The sequence below is a fragment of the Barbatula barbatula genome, assembly GCF_947034865.1.
Source record: "Barbatula barbatula genome assembly, chromosome: 8".
Lineage (NCBI taxonomy): Eukaryota > Metazoa > Chordata > Actinopteri > Cypriniformes > Nemacheilidae > Barbatula > Barbatula barbatula.
The window spans coordinates 14,212,940-14,234,217 of record NC_136771.1 but is presented as its reverse complement, the minus strand read 5'-3'; positions in this window follow the sequence as shown (position 1 = coordinate 14,234,217).

Sequence of the window (21,278 nt, the reverse complement as noted above, 5' to 3'; positions counted from 1 at the left end):
GTCAAAACTGACATTCTCATCATTCACTGATGAACTATGTCACAAAATGCAGTTCTCAGCTCAGAAAGCTTGTTTCTGACATTCTAACAGCTCAATTAGAGCATTTTAGTAATGATCAGTGTTCTTTGTCAAAACTGACATTCTCATCATCCACTGATTCACTTTGTCACAAAATGCAGTTTTCAGCTCAGAAAGCTTGTTTCTGACATTCTAACAGCTCAATTAGAGCATTTTAGTAATGAACAGTGTTCTTTGTCAAAACTGACATTCTCATCACCCACTGATGAACTTTGTCACAAAATGCAGTTTTATGCCCAGAAAGCTTGTTTCTGACATTCTAACAGCTCAATTAGAGCATTTTAGTAATGAACAGTGTTCTTTGTCAAAACTGACATTCTCATCATCCACTGATGCACTTTGTCACAAAATGCAGTTTTATGCTCAGAAAGCTTGTTTCTGACATTCTAACAGCTCAATTAGAGCATTTTAGTAATGATCAGTGTTCTTTGTCAAAAGTGACATTCTCATCATCCACTGATTCACTTTGTCACAAAATGCATTTCTCAGCTCAGAAAGCTTGTTTCTGACATTCTAACAGCTCAATTGGAGCATTTCAGTAATGATCAGTGTTCTTTGTCAAAACTGACATTCTCATCATCCACTGATGAACTATGTCACAAAATGCAGTTCTCAGCTCAGAAAGCTTGTTTCTAACATTCTAACAGCTCTATTGGAGCATTTTAGTAATGATCAGTGTTCTTTGTCAAAACTGACATTCTCATCATCCACTAATGCTTTTTGTCACAAAATGCAGTTTTCAGCTCAGAAAGTTTGTTTCTGACATTCTAAAAGCTCAATTAGAGAATTTTAGTAATGAACAGTGTTCTTTGTCAAAACTGACATTCTCATCATCCACTGATGCACTTTGTCACAAAATGCATTTCTCAGCTCAGAAAGCTTGTTTCTGACATTCTAACAGCTCAATTGGAGCATTTCAGTAATGGTCAGTGTTCTTTGTCAAAACTGACATTCTCATCATCCACTGATGAACTTTGTCACAAAATGCAGTTTTATGCTCAGAAAGCTTGTTTCTGACATTCTAACAGCTCAATTAGAGCATTTTAGTAATGATCAGTGTTCTTTGTCAAAAGTGACATTATCATCATCCACTGATTCACTTTGTCACAAAATGCATTTCTCAGCTCAGAAAGCTTGTTTCTGACATTCTAACAGCTCAATTGGAGCATTTCAGTAATGAACAGTGTTCTTTGTCAAAACTGACATTCTCATAATCTACTGATGAACTATGTCACAAAATGCAGTTCTCAGCTCAGAAAGCTTGTTTCTGACATTCTAACAGCTCAATTGGAGCATTTCAGTAATGAACAGAGTTCTTTGTCAAAACTGACATTCTCATCATCCACTGATTCACTTTGTCACAAAATGCATTTCTCAGCTCAGAAAGCTTGTTTCTGACATTCTAACAGCTCAATTGGAGCATTTCAGTAATGAACAGTGTTCTTTGTCAAAACTGACATTCTCATCATCCACTGATGAACTATGTCACAAAATGCAGTTCTCAGCTCAGAAAGCTTGTTTCTGACATTCTAACAGCTCAATTGGAGCATTTTAGTAATGATCAGTGTTCTTTGTCAAAACCGACATTCTCATCATCCACTGATGCTTTTTGTCACAAAATGCAGTTTTGAGCTCAGAAAGCTTGTTTCTGACATTCTAACAGCTCAATTAGAGCATTTTAGTAATGAACAGTGTTCTTTGTCAAAAGTGACATTCTCATCATCCACTGATGAACTATGTCACAAAATGCAGTTCTCAGCTCAGAAAGCTTGTTTCTGACATTCTAACAGCTCAATTAGAGCATTTCAGTAATGAACAGTGTTCTTTGTCAAAACCGACATTCTCATCATCCACTGATGAACTTTTTGTCACAAAATGCAGTTTTGAGCTCAGAAAGCTTGTTTCTGACATTCTAACAGCTCAATTAGAGCATTTTAGTAATGATCAGTGTTCTTTGTCAAAACTGACATTCTCATCATCCACTGATTCACTTTGTCACAAAATGCAGTTTTCAGCTCAGAAAGCTTGTTTCTGACATTCTAACAGCTCAATTAGAGCATTTTAGTAATGATCAGTGTTCTTTGTCAAAACTGACATTCTCATAATCTACTGATGAACTATGTCACAAAATGCAGTTCTCAGCTCAGAAAGCTTGTTTCTGACATTCTAACAGCTCAATTGGAGCATTTCAGTAATGAACAGAGTTCTTTGTCAAAACTGACATTCTCATCATCCACTGATTCACTTTGTCACAAAATGCATTTCTCAGCTCAGAAAGCTTGTTTCTGACATTCTAACAGCTCAATTGGAGCATTTCAGTAATGAACAGTGTTCTTTGTCAAAACTGACATTCTCATCATCCACTGATGAACTATGTCACAAAATGCAGTTCTCAGCTCAGAAAGCTTGTTTCTGACATTCTAACAGCTCAATTAGAGCATTTTAGTAATGATCAGTGTTCTTTGTCAAAACTGACATTCTCATCATCCACTGATTCACTTTGTCACAAAATGCAGTTTTCAGCTCAGAAAGCTTGTTTCTGACATTCTAACAGCTCAATTAGAGCATTTTAGTAATGATCAGTGTTCTTTGTCAAAACTGACATTCTCATCATCCACTGATTCACTTTGTCACAAAATGGAGTTTTCAGCTCAGAAAGCTTGTTTCTGACATTCTAACAGCTCAATTAGAGCATTTTAGTAATGAACAGTGTTCTTTGTCAAAACTGACATTCTCATCATGCACTGATGCACTTTGTCAAAAAAATGCAGTTTTCAGCTCAGAAAGCTTGTTTCTGACATTCTAACAGCTCAATTGGAGCATTTCAGTAATGAACAGTGTTCTTTGTCAAAACTGACATTCTCATCACCCACTGATGAACTATGTCACAAAATGCAGTTCTCAGCTCAGAAAGCTTGTTTCTGACATTCTAACAGCTCAATTGGAGCATTTTAGTAATGATCAGTGTTCTTTGTCAAAACTGACATTTTCATCATCCACTGATTCACTTTGTCACAAAATGCAGTTTTCAGCTCAGAAAGCTTGTTTCTGACATTCTAACAGCTCAATTAGAGCATTTTAGTAATGAACAGTGTTCTTTGTCAAAACTGACATTCTCATCATCCACTGATTCACTTTGTCACAAAATGCAGTTTTCAGCTCAAAAAGCTTGTTTCTGACATTCTAACAGCTCAATTAGAGCATTTTAGTAATGATCAGTGTTCTTTGTCAAAACTGACATTCTCATCATCCACTGATTCACTTTGTCACAAAATGGAGTTTTCAGCTCAGAAAGCTTGTTTCTGACATTCTAACAGCTCAATTAGAGCATTTTAGTAATGAACAGTGTTCTTTGTCAAAACTGACATTCTCATCATCCACTGATGCACTTTGTCAAAAAAATGCAGTTTTCAGCTCAGAAAGCTTGTTTCTGACATTCTAACAGCTCAATTGGAGCATTTTAGTAATGATCAGTGTTCTTTGTCAAAACTGACATTCTCATCACCCACTGATGAACTATGTCACAAAATGCAGTTCTCAGCTCAGAACGCTTGTTTCTGACATTCTAACAGCTCAATTGGAGCATTTTAGTGATGATCAGTGTTCTTTGTCAAAACTGACATGCTCATCATCCACTGATTCACATTGTCACAAAATGCATTTCTCAGCTCAGAAAGCTTGTTTCTGACATTCTAACAGCTCAATTAGAGCATTTTAGTAATGAACAGTGTTCTTTATCAAAACTGACATTCTCATCATCCACTGATGAACTATATCACAAAATGCAGTTCTCAGCTCAGAAAGCTTGTTTCTGACATTCTAACAGCTCAATTGGAGCATTTTAGTAATGATCAGTGTTCTTTGTCAAAACTGACATTTTCATCATCCACTGATTCACTTTGTCACAAAATGCAGTTTTCAGCTCAGAAAGCTTGTTTCTGACATTCTAACAGCTCAATTAGAGCATTTTAGTAATGAACAGTGTTCTTTGTCAAAACTGACATTCTCATCACCCACTGATGAACTATGTCACAAAATGCAGTTCTCAGCTCAGAACGCTTGTTTCTGACATTCTAACAGCTCAATTGGAGCATTTTAGTAATGATCAGTGTTCTTTGTCAAAACTGAAATTCTCGTCATCCACTGATGCTTTTTGTCACAAAATGCAGTTTTCATCTCAGAAAGCTTGTTTCTGACATTCTAACAGCTCAATTAGAGCATTTTAGTAATGAACAGTGTTCTTTGTCAAAACTGACATTCTCATCATTCACTGATGAACTATGTCACAAAATGCAGTTCTCAGCTCAGAAAGCTTGTTTCTGACATTCTAACAGCTCAATTGGAGCATTTTAGTAATGATCAGTGTTCTTTGTCAAAACCGACATTCTCATCATCCACTGATGCTTTTTGTCACAAAATGCAGTTTTCAGCTCAGAAAGCTTGTTTCTGACATTCTAACAGCTCAATTAGAGCATTTTAGTAATGAACAGTGTTCTTTGTCAAAAGTGACATTCTCATCATCCACTGATGAACTATGTCACAAAATGCAGTTCTCAGCTCAGAAAGCTTGTTTCTGACATTCTAACAGCTCAATTAGAGCATTTCAGTAATGAACAGTGTTCTTTGTCAAAACCGACATTCTCATCATCCACTGATGAACTTTTTGTCACAAAATGCAGTTTTGAGCTCAGAAAGCTTGTTTCTGACATTCTAACAGCTCAATTAGAGCATTTTAGTAATGATCAGTGTTCTTTGTCAAAACTGACATTCTCATCATCCACTGATTCACTTTGTCACAAAATGCAGTTTTCAGCTCAGAAAGCTTGTTTCTGACATTCTAACAGCTCAATTAGAGCATTTTAGTAATGATCAGTGTTCTTTGTCAAAACTGACATTCTCATAATCTACTGATGAACTATGTCACAAAATGCAGTTCTCAGCTCAGAAAGCTTGTTTCTGACATTCTAACAGCTCAATTGGAGCATTTCAGTAATGAACAGAGTTCTTTGTCAAAACTGACATTCTCATCATCCACTGATTCACTTTGTCACAAAATGCATTTCTCAGCTCAGAAAGCTTGTTTCTGACATTCTAACAGCTCAATTGGAGCATTTCAGTAATGAACAGTGTTCTTTGTCAAAACTGACATTCTCATCATCCACTGATGAACTATGTCACAAAATGCAGTTCTCAGCTCAGAAAGCTTGTTTCTGACATTCTAACAGCTCAATTGGAGCATTTTAGTAATGATCAGTGTTCTTTGTCAAAACTGACATTTTCATCATCCACTGATTCACTTTGTCACAAAATGCAGTTTTCAGTAATGGTCAGTGTTCTTTGTCAAAACTGACATTCTCATCATCCACTGATGCTTTTTGTCACAAAATGCAGTTTTATGCTCAGAAAGCTTGTTTCTGACATTCTAACAGCTCAATTAGAGCATTTTAGTAATGAACAGTGTTCTTTGTCAAAACTGACATTCTCATCATCCACTGATGCACTTTGTCACAAAATGCAGTTTTATGCTCAGAAAGCTTGTTTCTGACATTCTAACAGCTCAATTAGAGCATTTTAGTAATGATCAGTGTTCTTTGTCAAAAGTGACATTCCCATCCTCCACTGATTCACTTTGTCACAAAATGCATTTCTCAGCTCAGAAAGCTTGTTTCTGACATTCTAACAGCTCAATTGGAGCATTTCAGTAATGATCAGTGTTCTTTGTCAAAACTGACATTCTCATCATCCACTGATGAACTATGTCACAAAATGCAGTTCTCAGCTCAGAAAGCTTGTTTCTAACATTCTAACAGCTCTATTGGAGCATTTTAGTATTGATCAGTGTTCTTTGTCAAAACTGACATTCTCATCATCCACTGATGCTTTTTGTCACAAAATGCAGTTTTCAGCTCAGAAAGCTTGTTTCTGACATTCTAACAGCTCAATTAGAGCATTTTAGTAATGAACAGTGTTCTTTGTCAAAACTGACATTCTCATCACCCACTGATGAACTATGTCACAAAATGCAGTTCTCAGCTCAGAACGCTTGTTTCTGACATTCTAACAGCTCAATTGGAGCATTTTAGTAATGATCAGTGTTCTTTGTCAAAACTGAAATTCTCGTCATCCACTGATGAACTATGTCACAAAATGCAGTTCTCAGCTCAGAAAGTTTGTTTCTGACATTCTAACAGCTCAATTAGAGCATTTTAGTAATGAACAGTGTTCTTTGTCAAAACTGACATTCTCTCCACCCACTGATGCACTTTGTCAAAAAATGCAGTTTTCAGCTCAGAAAGCTTGTTTCTGACATTCTAACAGCTCAATTACAGCATTTTAGTAATGAACAGTGTTCTTTGTCAAAACTGACATTCTCATCATCCACTGATGCTTTTTGTCACAAAATGCAGTTTTCAGCTCAGAAAGCTTGTTTCTGACATTCTAACAGCTCAATTGGAGCATTTTAGTAATGAACAGTGTTCTTTGTCAAAACTGACATTCTCATCATCCACTGATGAACTATGTCACAAAATGCAGTTCTCAGCTCAGAAAGCTTGTTTCTGACATTCTAACAGCTCAATTAGAGCATTTTAGTAATGATCAGTGTTCTTTGTCAAAACTGACATTCTCATCATCCAGTGATTCACTTTGTCACAAAATGCAGTTCTCAATTCAGAAAGCTTGTTTCTGACATTCTAACAGCTCAATTGGAGCATTTCAGTAATGAACAGTGTTCTTTGTCAAAAGTGACATTCTCATCATCCACTGATGAACTATGTCACAAAATGCAGTTCTCAGCTCAGAAAGCTTGTTTCTGACATTCTAACAGCTCAATTGGAGCATTTTAGTGATGATCAGTGTTCTTTGTCAAAACTGACATTCTCATCATCCACTGATTCACTTTGTCACAAAATGCATTTTTCAGCTCAGAAAGCTTGTTTCTGACATTCTAACAGCTCAATTGGAGCATTTTAGTAATGATCAGTGTTCTTTGTCAAAACTGACATTCTCATCATCCACTGATGAACTATGTCACAAAATGCAGTTCTCAGCTCAGAAAGCTTGTTTCTGACATTCTAACAGCTCAATTGGAGCATTTTAGTAATGATCAGTGTTCTTTGTCAAAACTGACATTCTCATCATCCACTGATTCACTTTGTCACAAAATGCATTTCTCAGCTCAGAAAGCTTGTTTCTGACATTCTAACAGCTCAATTGTAGCATTTCAGTAATGAACAGTGTTCTTTGTCAAAACTGACATTCTCATCATCCACTGATGAACTATGTCACAAAATGCAGTTCTCAGCTCAGAAAGCTTGTTTCTGACATTCTAACAGCTCAATTAGAGCATTTTAGTAATGAACAGTGTTCTTTGTCAAAACTGACATTCTCATCATCCACTGATGCTTTTTGTCACAAAATGCAGTTTTCAGCTCAGAAAGCTTGTTTCTGACATTCTAACAGCTCAATTGGAGCATTTTAGTGATGATCAGTGTTCTTTGTCAAAACTGACATTCTCATCATCCACTGATGAACTTTGTCACAAAATGCAGTTCTCAGCTCAGAAAGCTTGTTTCTGACATTCTAACAGCTCAATTGGAGCATTTCAGTAATGAACAGTGTTCTTTGCCAAAACTGACATTCTCATCATCCACTGATTCACTTTGTCACAAAATGCATTTCTCAGCTCAGAAAGCTTGTTTCTGACATTCTAACAGCTCAATTGGAGCATTTCAGTAATGAACAGTGTTCTTTGTCAAAACTGACATTCTCATCATCCACTGATGAACTATGTCACAAAATGCAGTTCTCAGCTCAGAAAGCTTGTTTCTGACATTCTAACAGCTCAATTGGAGCATTTTAGTGATGATCAGTGTTCTTTGTCAAAACTGACATTCTCATCATCCACTGATTCACTTTGTCACAAAATGCATTTTTCAGCTCAGAAAGCTTGTTTCTGACATTCTAACAGCTCAATTGGAGCATTTTAGTAATGATCAGTGTTCTTTGTCAAAACTGACATTCTCATCATCCACTGATGAACTATGTCACAAAATGCAGTTCTCAGCTCAGAAAGCTTGTTTCTGACATTCTAACAGCTCAATTGGAGCATTTTAGTAATGATCAGTGTTCTTTGTCAAAACTGACATTCTCATCATCCACTGATGCTTTTTGTCACAAAATGCAGTTTTCAGCCCAGAAAGCTTGTTTCTGACATTCTAACAGCTCAATTAGAGCATTTTAGTAATGATCAGTGTTCTTTGTCAAAAGTGACATTCTCATCATCCACTGATGAACTTTGTCACAAAATGCAGTTCTCAGCTCAGAAAGCTTGTTTCTGACATTCTAAAAGCTCAATTAGAGAATTTTAGTAATGAACAGTGTTCTTTGTCAAAACTGACATTCTCATCATCCACTGATGAACTTTGTCACAAAATGCAGTTTTCAGCTCAGAAAGCTTGTTTCTGACAATCTAACAGCTCAATTAGAGCATTTTAGTAATGAACAGTGTTCTTTGTCAAAACTGACATTCTCATCATCCACTGATGCACTTTGTCACAAAATGCATTTCTCAGCTCAGAAAGCTTGTTTCTGACATTCTAACAGCTCAATTGGAGCATTTCAGTAATGAACAGTGTTCTTTGTCAAAACTGACATTCTCATCATCCACTGATGAACTATGTCACAAAATGCAGTTTTCAGCTCAGAAAGCTTGTTTCTGACATTCTATCAGCTCAATTAGAGCATTTTAGTAATGAACAGTGTTCTTTGTCAAAACTGACATTCTCATCATCCACTGATGCTTTTTGTCACAAAATGCAGTTTTATGCTCAGAAAGCTTGTTTCTGACATTCTAACAGCTCAATAAGAGCATTTCAGTAATGAACAGTGTTCTTTGTCAAAACTGACATTCTCATCATCCACTGATGCTTTTTGTCACAAAATGCAGTTTTCAGCTCAGAAAGCTTATTTCTGACATTCTAACAGCTCAATTAGAGCATTTTAGTAATGAACAGTGTTCTTTGTCAAAACTGACATTCTCATCATCCACTGATGCACTTTGTCACAAAATGCAGTTTTATGCTTAGAAAGCTTGCTTCTGACATTCTAACAGCTCAATTAGAGCATTTTAGTAATGATCAGTGTTCTTTGTCAAAAGTGATATTCTCATCATCCACTGATTTACTTTGTCACAAAATGCAGTTCTCAGCTCAGAAAGCTTGTTTCTGACATTCTAACAGCTCAATTAGAGCATTTTAGTAATGATCAGTGTTCTTTGTCAAAACTGACATTCTCGTCATCCAGTGATTCACTTTGTCACAAAATGCAGTCTCAGCTCAGAAAGCTTGTTTCTGACATTCTAACAGCTCAATTACAGCATTTCAGTAATGAACAGTGTTTTTTGTCAAAAGTGACATTCTCATCATCCACTGATTCATTTTGTCACAAAATGCAGTTCTCAGCTCAGAAAGCTTGTTTCTGACATTCTAACAGCTCAATTGGAGCATTTTAGTAATGATCAGTGTTCTTTGTCAAAACTGACATTCTCATCATCCACTGATTCACTTTGACACAAAATGCAGTTCTCAGCTCAGAAAGCTTGTTTCTGACATTCTAACAGCTCAATTGGAGCATTTTAGTGATGATCAGTGTTCTTTGTCAAAACTGACATTCTCATCATCCACTGATTCACTTTGTCACAAAATGCATTTCTCAGCTCAGAAAGCTTGTTTCTGACATTCTAACAGCTCAATTGTAGCATTTCAGTAATGAACAGTGTTCTTTGTCAAAACTGACATTCTCATCATCCACTGATGAACTATGTCACAAAATGCAGTTCTCAGCTCAGAAAGTTTGTTTCTGACATTCTAACAGCTCAATTAGAGCATTTTAGTAATGAACAGTGTTCTTTGTCAAAACTGACATTCTCTCCACCCACTGATGCACTTTGTCAAAAAATGCAGTTTTATGCTCAGAAAGCTTGTTTCTGACATTCTAAACAGCTCAATTACAGCATTTTAGTAATGAACAGTGTTCTTTGTCAAAACTGACATTCTCATCATCCACTGATGCTTTTTGTCACAAAATGCAGTTTTCAGCTCAGAAAGCTTGTTTCTGACATTCTAACAGCTCAATTGGAGCATTTTAGTGATGATCAGTGTTCTTTGTCAAAACTGACATTCTCATCATCCACTGATGAACTTTGTCACAAAATGCAGTTCTCAGCTCAGAAAGCTTGTTTCTGACATTCTAACAGCTCAATTGGAGCATTTCAGTAATGAACAGTGTTCTTTGTCAAAACTGACATTCTCATCATCCACTGATGAACTATGTCACAAAATGCAGTTCTCAGCTCAGAAAGCTTGTTTCTGACATTCTAACAGCTCAATTGGAGCATTTTAGTGATGATCAGTGTTCTTTGTCAAAACTGACATTCTCATCATCCACTGATTCACTTTGTCACAAAATGCATTTTTCAGCTCAGAAAGCTTGTTTCTGACATTCTAACAGCTCAATTGGAGCATTTTAGTAATGATCAGTGTTCTTTGTCAAAACTGACATTCTCATCATCCACTGATGAACTATGTCACAAAATGCAGTTCTCAGCTCAGAAAGCTTGTTTCTGACATTCTAACAGCTCAATTGGAGCATTTTAGTAATGATCAGTGTTCTTTGTCAAAACTGACATTCTCATCATCCACTGATGCTTTTTGTCACAAAATGCAGTTTTCAGCTCAGAAAGCTTGTTTCTGACATTCTAACAGCTCAATTAGAGCATTTTAGTAATGATCAGTGTTCTTTGTCAAAAGTGACATTCTCATCATCCACTGATGAACTTTGTCACAAAATGCAGTTCTCAGCTCAGAAAGCTTGTTTCTGACATTCTAAAAGCTCAATTAGAGAATTTTAGTAATGAACAGTGTTCTTTGTCAAAACTGACATTCTCTTCATCCACTGATGAACTTTGTCACAAAATGCAGTTTTCAGCTCAGAAAGCTTGTTTCTGACAATCTAACAGCTCAATTAGAGCATTTTAGTAATGAACAGTGTTCTTTGTCAAAACTGACATTCTCATCATCCACTGATGCACTTTGTCACAAAATGCATTTCTCAGCTCAGAAAGCTTGTTTCTGACATTCTAACAGCTCAATTGGAGCATTTCAGTAATGAACAGTGTTCTTTGTCAAAACTGACATTCTCATCATCCACTGATGAACTATGTCAAAAAATGCAGTTCTCAGCTCAGAAATCTTGTTTCTGACATTCTAACAGCTCAATTGAAGCATTTTAGTGATGATCAGTGTTCTTTGTCAAAACTGACATTCTCATCATGCACTGATTCACTTTGTCACAAAATGCATTTCTCAGCGCAGAAAGCTTGTTTCTGACATTCTAACAGCTCAATTAGAGCATTTTAGTAATGAACAGTGTTCTTTGTCAAAACTGACATTCTCATCATCCACTGATGCACTTTGTCACAAAATGCAGTTTTATGCTTAGAAAGCTTGTTTCTGACATTCTAACAGCTCAATTAGAGCATTTTAGTAATGATCAGTGTTCTTTGTCAAAAGTGATATTCTCATCATCCACTGATTCACTTTGTCACAAAATGCAGTTCTCAGCTCAGAAAGCTTGTTTCTGACATTCTAACAGCTCAATTAGAGCATTTTAGTAATGAACAGTGTTCTTTGTCAAAACTGACATTCTCATCATCCACTGATGAACTATGTCACAAAATGCAGTTCTCAGCTCAGAAAGCTTGTTTCTGACATTCTAACAGCTCAATTAGAGCATTTTAGTAATGATCAGTGTTCTTTGTCAAAACTGACATTCTCATCATCCAGTGATTCACTTTGTCACAAAATGCAGTTCTCAATTCAGAAAGCTTGTTTCTGACATTCTAACAGCTCAATTAGAGCATTTTAGTAATGATCAGTGTTCTTTGTCAAAAGTGACATTCTCATCATCCACTGATGAACTATGTCACAAAATGCAGTTCTCAGCTCAGAAAGCTTGTTTCTGACATTCTAACAGCTCAATTAGAGCATTTTAGTAATGAACAGTGTTCTTTGTCAAAACTGGCATTCTCTTCATCCACTGATGCACTTTGTCAAAAAAATGCAGTTTTCAGCTCAGAAAGCTTGTTTCTGACATTCTAACAGCTCAATTGGAGCATTTTAGTAATGATCAGTGTTCTTTGTCAAAACTGACATTCTCATCATCCACTGATTCACTTTGACACAAAATGCAGTTCTCAGCTCAGAAAGCTTGTTTCTGACATTCTAACAGCTCAATTGGAGCATTTTAGTGATGATCAGTGTTCTTTGTCAAAACTGACATTCTCATCATCCACTGATTCACTTTGTCACAAAATGCATTTCTCAGCTCAGAAAGCTTGTTTCTGACATTCTAACAGCTCAATTGTAGCATTTCAGTAATGAACAGTGTTCTTTGTCAAAACTGACATTCTCATCATCCACTGATGAACTATGTCACAAAATGCAGTTCTCAGCTCAGAAAGCTTGTTTCTGACATTCTAACAGCTCAATTAGAGCATTTCAGTAATGAACAGTGTTCTTTGTCAAAACTGACATTCTCTCCACCCACTGATGCACTTTGTCAAAAAATGCAGTTTTATGCTCAGAAAGCTTGTTTCTGACATTCTAACAGCTCAATTACAGCATTTTAGTAATGAACAGTGTTCTTTGTCAAAACTGACATTCTCATCATCCACTGATGCTTTTTGTCACAAAATGCAGTTTTCAGCTCAGAAAGCTTGTTTCTGACATTCTAACAGCTCAATTGGAGCATTTTAGTGATGATCAGTGTTCTTTGTCAAAACTGACATTCTCATCATCCACTGATGAACTTTGTCACAAAATGCAGTTCTCAGCTCAGAAAGCTTGTTTCTGACATTCTAACAGCTCAATTGGAGCATTTCAGTAATGAACAGTGTTCTTTGCCAAAACTGACATTCTCATCATCCACTGATTCACTTTGTCACAAAATGCATTTCTCAGCTCAGAAAGCTTGTTTCTGACATTCTAACAGCTCAATTGGAGCATTTCAGTAATGAACAGTGTTCTTTGTCAAAACTGACATTCTCATCATCCACTGATGAACTATGTCACAAAATGCAGTTCTCAGCTCAGAAAGCTTGTTTCTGACATTCTAACAGCTCAATTGGAGCATTTTAGTGATGATCAGTGTTCTTTGTCAAAACTGACATTCTCATCATCCACTGATTCACTTTGTCACAAAATGCATTTTTCAGCTCAGAAAGCTTGTTTCTGACATTCTAACAGCTCAATTGGAGCATTTTAGTAATGATCAGTGTTCTTTGTCAAAACTGACATTCTCATCATCCACTGATGAACTATGTCACAAAATGCAGTTCTCAGCTCAGAAAGCTTGTTTCTGACATTCTAACAGCTCAATTGGAGCATTTTAGTAATGATCAGTGTTCTTTGTCAAAACTGACATTCTCATCATCCACTGATGCTTTTTGTCACAAAATGCAGTTTTCAGCTCAGAAAGCTTGTTTCTGACATTCTAACAGCTCAATTAGAGCATTTTAGTAATGATCAGTGTTCTTTGTCAAAAGTGACATTCTCATCATCCACTGATGAACTTTGTCACAAAATGCAGTTCTCAGCTCAGAAAGCTTGTTTCTGACATTCTAAAAGCTCAATTAGAGAATTTTAGTAATGAACAGTGTTCTTTGTCAAAACTGACATTCTCATCATCCACTGATGAACTTTGTCACAAAATGCAGTTTTCAGCTCAGAAAGCTTGTTTCTGACAATCTAACAGCTCAATTAGAGCATTTTAGTAATGAACAGTGTTCTTTGTCAAAACTGACATTCTCATCATCCACTGATGCACTTTGTCACAAAATGCATTTCTCAGCTCAGAAAGCTTGTTTCTGACATTCTAACAGCTCAATTGGAGCATTTCAGTAATGAACAGTGTTCTTTGTCAAAACTGACATTCTCATCATCCACTGATGAACTATGTCAAAAAATGCAGTTCTCAGCTCAGAAATCTTGTTTCTGACATTCTAACAGCTCAATTGAAGCATTTTAGTGATGATCAGTGTTCTTTGTCAAAACTGACATTCTCATCATGCACTGATTCACTTTGTCACAAAATGCATTTCTCAGCGCAGAAAGCTTGTTTCTGACATTCTAACAGCTCAATTAGAGCATTTTAGTAATGAACAGTGTTCTTTGTCAAAACTGACATTCTCATCATCCACTGATGCACTTTGTCACAAAATGCAGTTTTATGCTTAGAAAGCTTGTTTCTGACATTCTAACAGCTCAATTAGAGCATTTTAGTAATGATCAGTGTTCTTTGTCAAAAGTGATATTCTCATCATCCACTGATTCACTTTGTCACAAAATGCAGTTCTCAGCTCAGAAAGCTTGTTTCTGACATTCTAACAGCTCAATTAGAGCATTTTAGTAATGAACAGTGTTCTTTGTCAAAACTGACATTCTCATCATCCACTGATGAACTATGTCACAAAATGCAGTTCTCAGCTCAGAAAGCTTGTTTTTGACATTCTAACAGCTCAATTGGAGCATTTTAGTGATGATCAGTGTTCTTTGTCAAAACTGACATTCTCATCATCCACTGATTCACTTTGTCACAAAATGCATTTCTCAGCTCAGAAAGCTTGTTTCTGACATTCTAACAGCTCAATTGTAGCATTTCAGTAATGAACAGTGTTCTTTGTCAAAACTGACATTCTCATCATCCACTGATGAACTATGTCACAAAATGCAGTTCTCAGCTCAGAAAGCTTGTTTCTGACATTCTAACAGCTCAATTAGAGCATTTTAGTAATGAACAGTGTTCTTTGTCAAAACTGACATTCTCTCCACCCACTGATGCACTTTGTCAAAAAATGCAGTTTTATGCTCAGAAAGCTTGTTTCTGACATTCTAACAGCTCAATTACAGCATTTTAGTAATGAACAGTGTTCTTTGTCAAAACTGACATTCTCATCATCCACTGATGCTTTTTGTCACAAAATGCAGTTTTCAGCTCAGAAAGCTTGTTTCTGACATTCTAACAGCTCAATTGGAGCATTTTAGTGATGATCAGTGTTCTTTGTCAAAACTGACATTCTCATCATCCACTGATGAACTTTTTCACAAAATGCAGTTCTCAGCTCAGAAAGCTTGTTTCTGACATTCTAACAGCTCAATTGGAGCATTTCAGTAATGAACAGTGTTCTTTGCCAAAACTGACATTCTCATCATCCACTGATTCACTTTGTCACAAAATGCATTTCTCAGCTCAGAAAGCTTGTTTCTGACATTCTAACAGCTCAATTGGAGCATTTCAGTAATGAACAGTGTTCTTTGTCAAAACTGACATTCTCATCATCCACTGATGAACTATGTCACAAAATGCAGTTCTCAGCTCAGAAAGCTTGTTTCTGACATTCTAACAGCTCAATTGGAGCATTTTAGTGATGATCAGTGTTCTTTGTCAAAACTGACATTCTCATCATCCACTGATTCACTTTGTCACAAAATGCATTTTTCAGCTCAGAAAGCTTGTTTCTGACATTCTAACAGCTCAATTGGAGCATTTTAGTAATGATCAGTGTTCTTTGTCAAAACTGACATTCTCATCATCCACTGATGAACTATGTCACAAAATGCAGTTCTCAGCTCAGAAAGCTTGTTTCTGACATTCTAACAGCTCAATTGGAGCATTTTAGTAATGATCAGTGTTCTTTGTCAAAACTGACATTCTCATCATCCACTGATGCTTTTTGTCACAAAATGCAGTTTTCAGCTCAGAAAGCTTGTTTCTGACATTCTAACAGCTCAATTAGAGCATTTTAGTAATGATCAGTGTTCTTTGTCAAAAGTGACATTCTCATCATCCACTGATGAACTTTGTCACAAAATGCAGTTCTCAGCTCAGAAAGCTTGTTTCTGACATTCTAAAAGCTCAATTAGAGAATTTTAGTAATGAACAGTGTTCTTTGTCAAAACTGACATTCTCATCATCCACTGATGAACTTTGTCACAAAATGCAGTTTTCAGCTCAGAAAGCTTGTTTCTGACAATCTAACAGCTCAATTAGAGCATTTTAGTAATGAACAGTGTTCTTTGTCAAAACTGACATTCTCATCATCCACTGATGCACTTTGTCACAAAATGCATTTCTCAGCTCAGAAAGCTTGTTTCTGACATTCTAACAGCTCAATTGGAGCATTTCAGTAATGAACAGTGTTCTTTGTCAAAACTGACATTCTCATCATCCACTGATGAACTATGTCACAAAATGCAGTTTTCAGCTCAGAAAGCTTGTTTCTGACATTCTATCAGCTCAATTAGAGAATTTTAGTAATGAACAGTGTTCTTTGTCAAAACTGACATTCTCATCATCCACTGATGCTTTTTGTCACAAAATGCAGTTTTATGCTCAGAAAGCTTGTTTCTGACATTCTAACAGCTCAATAAGAGCATTTCAGTAATGAACAGTGTTCTTTGTCAAAACTGACATTCTCATCATCCACTGATGCTTTTTGTCACAAAATGCAGTTTTCAGCTCAGAAAGCTTATTTCTGACATTCTAACAGCTCAATTAGAGCATTTTAGTAATGAACAGTGTTCTTTGTCAAAACTGACATTCTCATCATCCACTGATGCACTTTGTCACAAAATGCAGTTTTATGCTTAGAAAGCTTGTTTCTGACATTCTAACAGCTCAATTAGAGCATTTTAGTAATGATCAGTGTTCTTTGTCAAAAGTGATATTCTCATCATCCACTGATTCACTTTGTCACAAAATGCAGTTCTCAGCTCAGAAAGCTTGTTTCTGACATTCTAACAGCTCAATTAGAGCATTTTAGTAATGAACAGTGTTCTTTGTCAAAACTGACATTCTCATCATCCACTGATGAACTATGTCACAAAATGCAGTTCTCAGCTCAGAAAGCTTGTTTCTGACATTCTAACAGCTCAATTAGAGCATTTTAGTAATGATCAGTGTTCTTTGTCAAAACTGACATTCTCATCATCCAGTGATTCACTTTGTCACAAAATGCAGTTCTCAGCTCAGAAAGCTTGTTTCTGACATTCTAACAGCTCAATTACAGCATTTCAGTAATGAACAGTGTTTTTTGTCAAAAGTGACATTCTCATCATCCACTGATTCATTTTGTCACAAAATGCAGTTCTCAGCTCAGAAAGCTTGTTTCTGACATTCTAACAGCTCAATTGGAGCATTTTAGTAATGATCAGTGTTCTTTGTCAAAACTGACATTCTCATCATCCACTGATTCACTTTGACACAAAATGCAGTTCTCAGCTCAGAAAGCTTGTTTCTGACATTCTAACAGCTCAATTGGAGCATTTTAGTGATGATCAGTGTTCTTTGTCAAAACTGACATTCTCATCATCCACTGATTCACTTTGTCACAAAATGCATTTCTCAGCTCAGAAAGCTTGTTTCTGACATTCTAACAGCTCAATTGTAGCATTTCAGTAATGAACAGTGTTCTTTGTCAAAACTGACATTCTCATCATCCACTGATGAACTATGTCACAAAATGCAGTTCTCAGCTCAGAAAGTTTGTTTCTGACATTCTAACAGCTCAATTAGAGCATTTTAGTAATGAACAGTGTTCTTTGTCAAAACTGACATTCTCTCCACCCACTGATGCACTTTGTCAAAAAATGCAGTTTTATGCTCAGAAAGCTTGTTTCTGACATTCTAACAGCTCAATTGGAGCATTTTAGTAATGATCAGTGTTCTTTGTCAAAACTGACATTCTCATCATCCACTGATGAACTATGTCACAAAATGCAGTTCTCAGCTCAGAAAGCTTGTTTCTGACATTCTAACAGCTCAATTGGAGCATTTTAGTAATGATCAGTGTTCTTTGTCAAAACTGACATTCTCATCATCCACTGATGCTTTTTGTCACAAAATGCAGTTTTCAGCTCAGAAAGCTTGTTTCTGACATTCTAACAGCTCAATTAGAGCATTTTAGTAATGATCAGTGTTCTTTGTCAAAAGTGACATTCTCATCATCCACTGATGAACTTTGTTACAAAATGCAGTTCTCAGCTCAGAAAGCTTGTTTCTGACATTCTAAAAGCTCAATTAGAGAATTTTAGTAATGAACAGTGTTCTTTGTCAAAACTGACATTCTCATCATCCACTGATGAACTTTGTCACAAAATGCAGTTTTCAGCTCAGAAAGCTTGTTTCTGACAATCTAACAGCTCAATTAGAGCATTTTAGTAATGAACAGTGTTCTTTGTCAAAACTGACATTCTCATCATCCACTGATGCACTTTGTCACAAAATGCATTTCTCAGCTCAGAAAGCTTGTTTCTGACATTCTAACAGCTCAATTGGAGCATTTCAGTAATGAACAGTGTTCTTTGTCAAAACTGACATTCTCATCATCCACTGATGAACTATGTCAAAAAATGCAGTTCTCAGCTCAGAAATCTTGTTTCTGACATTCTAACAGCTCAATTGAAGCATTTTAGTGATGATCAGTGTTCTTTGTCAAAACTGACATTCTCATCATGCACTGATTCACTTTGTCACAAAATGCATTTCTCAGCGCAGAAAGCTTGTTTCTGACATTCTAACAGCTCAATTAGAGCATTTTAGTAATGAACAGTGTTCTTTGTCAAAACTGACATTCTCATCATCCACTGATGCACTTTGTCACAAAATGCAGTTTTATGCTTAGAAAGCTTGTTTCTGACATTCTAACAGCTCAATTAGAGCATTTTAGTAATGATCAGTGTTCTTTGTCAAAAGTGATATTCTCATCATCCACTGATTCACTTTGTCACAAAATGCAGTTCTCAGCTCAGAAAGCTTGTTTCTGACATTCTAACAGCTCAATTAGAGCATTTTAGTAATGAACAGTGTTCTTTGTCAAAACTGACATTCTCATCATCCACTGATGAACTATGTCACAAAATGCAGTTCTCAGCTCAGAAAGCTTGTTTCTGACATTCTAACAGCTCAATTAGAGCATTTTAGTAATGATCAGTGTTCTTTGTCAAAACTGACATTCTCATCATCCAGTGATTCACTTTGTCACAAAATGCAGTTCTCAATTCAGAAAGCTTGTTTCTGACATTCTAACAGCTCAATTAGAGCATTTTAGTAATGATCAGTGTTCTTTGTCAAAAGTGACATTCTCATCATCCACTGATGAACTATGTCACAAAATGCAGTTCTCAGCTCAGAAAGCTTGTTTCTGACATTCTAACAGCTCAATTAGAGCATTTTAGTAATGAACAGTGTTCTTTGTCAAAACTGGCATTCTCTTCATCCACTGATGCACTTTGTCAAAAAAATGCAGTTTTCAGCTCAGAAAGCTTGTTTCTGACATTCTAACAGCTCAATTGGAGCATTTTAGTAATGATCAGTGTTCTTTGTCAAAACTGACATTCTCATCATCCACTGATTCACTTTGACACAAAATGCAGTTCTCAGCTCAGAAAGCTTGTTTCTGACATTCTAACAGCTCAATTGGAGCATTTTAGTGATGATCAGTGTTCTTTGTCAAAACTGACATTCTCATCATCCACTGATTCACTTTGTCACAAAATGCATTTCTCAGCTCAGAAAGCTTGTTTCTGACATTCTAACAGCTCAATTGTAGCATTTCAGTAATGAACAGTGTTCTTTGTCAAAACTGACATTCTCATCATCCACTGATGAACTATGTCACAAAATGCAGTTCTCAGCTCAGAAAACTTGTTTCTGACATTCTAACAGCTCAATTAGAGCATTTTAGTAATGAACAGTGTTCTTTGTCAAAACTGACATTCTCTCCACCCACTGATGCACTTTGTCAAAAAATGCAGTTTTATGCTCAGAAAGCTTGTTTCTGACATTCTAACAGCTCAATTACAGCATTTTAGTAATGAACAGTGTTCTTTGTCAAAACTGACATTCTCATCATCCAATGATGCTTTTTGTCACAAAATGCAGTTTTCAGCTCAGAAAGCTTGTTTCTGACATTCTAACAGCTCAATTGGAGCATTTTAGTGATGATCAGTGTTCTTTGTCAAAACTGACATTCTCATCATCCACTGATGAACTTTGTCACAAAATGCAGTTCTCAGCTCAGAAAGCTTGTTTCTGACATTCTAACAGCTCAATTGGAGCATTTCAGTAATGAACAGTGTTCTTTGCCAAAACTGACATTCTCATCATCCACTGATTCACTTTGTCACAAAATGCATTTCTCAGCTCAGAAAGCTTGTTTCTGACATTCTAACAGCTCAATTGGAGCATTTCAGTAATGAACAGTGTTCTTTGTCAAAACTGACATTCTCATCATCCACTGATGAACTATGTCACAAAATGCAGTTCTCAGCTCAGAAAGCTTGTTTCTGACATTCTAACAGCTCAATTGGAGCATTTTAGTGATGATCAGTGTTCTTTGTCAAAACTGACATTCTCATCATCCACTGATTCACTTTGTCACAAAATTCATTTTTCAGCTCAGAAAGCTTGTTTCTGACATTCTAACAGCTCAATTGGAGCATTTTAGTAATGATCAGTGTTCTTTGTCAAAACTGACATTCTCATCATCCACTGATGAACTATGTCACAAAATGCAGTTCTCAGCTCAGAAAGCTTGTTTCTGACATTCTAACAGCTCAATTGGAGCATTTTAGTAATGATCAGTGTTCTTTGTCAAAACTGACATTCTCATCATCCACTGATGCTTTTTGTCACAAAATGCAGTTTTCAGCTCAGAAAGCTTGTTTCTGACATTCTAACAGCTCAATTAGAGCATTTTAGTAATGATCAGTGTTCTTTGTCAAAAGTGACATTCTCATCATCCACTGATGAACTTTGTCACAAAATGCAGTTCTCAGCTCAGAAAGCTTGTTTCTGACATTCTAAAAGCTCAATTAGAGAATTTTAGTAATGAACAGTGTTCTTTGTCAAAACTGACATTCTCATCATCCACTGATGAACTTTGTCACAAAATGCAGTTTTCAGCTCAGAAAGCTTGTTTCTGACAATCTAACAGCTCAATTAGAGCATTTTAGTAATGAACAGTGTTCTTTGTCAAAACTGACATTCTCATCATCCACTGATGCACTTTGTCACAAAATGCATTTCTCAGCTCAGAAAGCTTGTTTCTGACATTCTAACAGCTCAATTGGAGCATTTCAGTA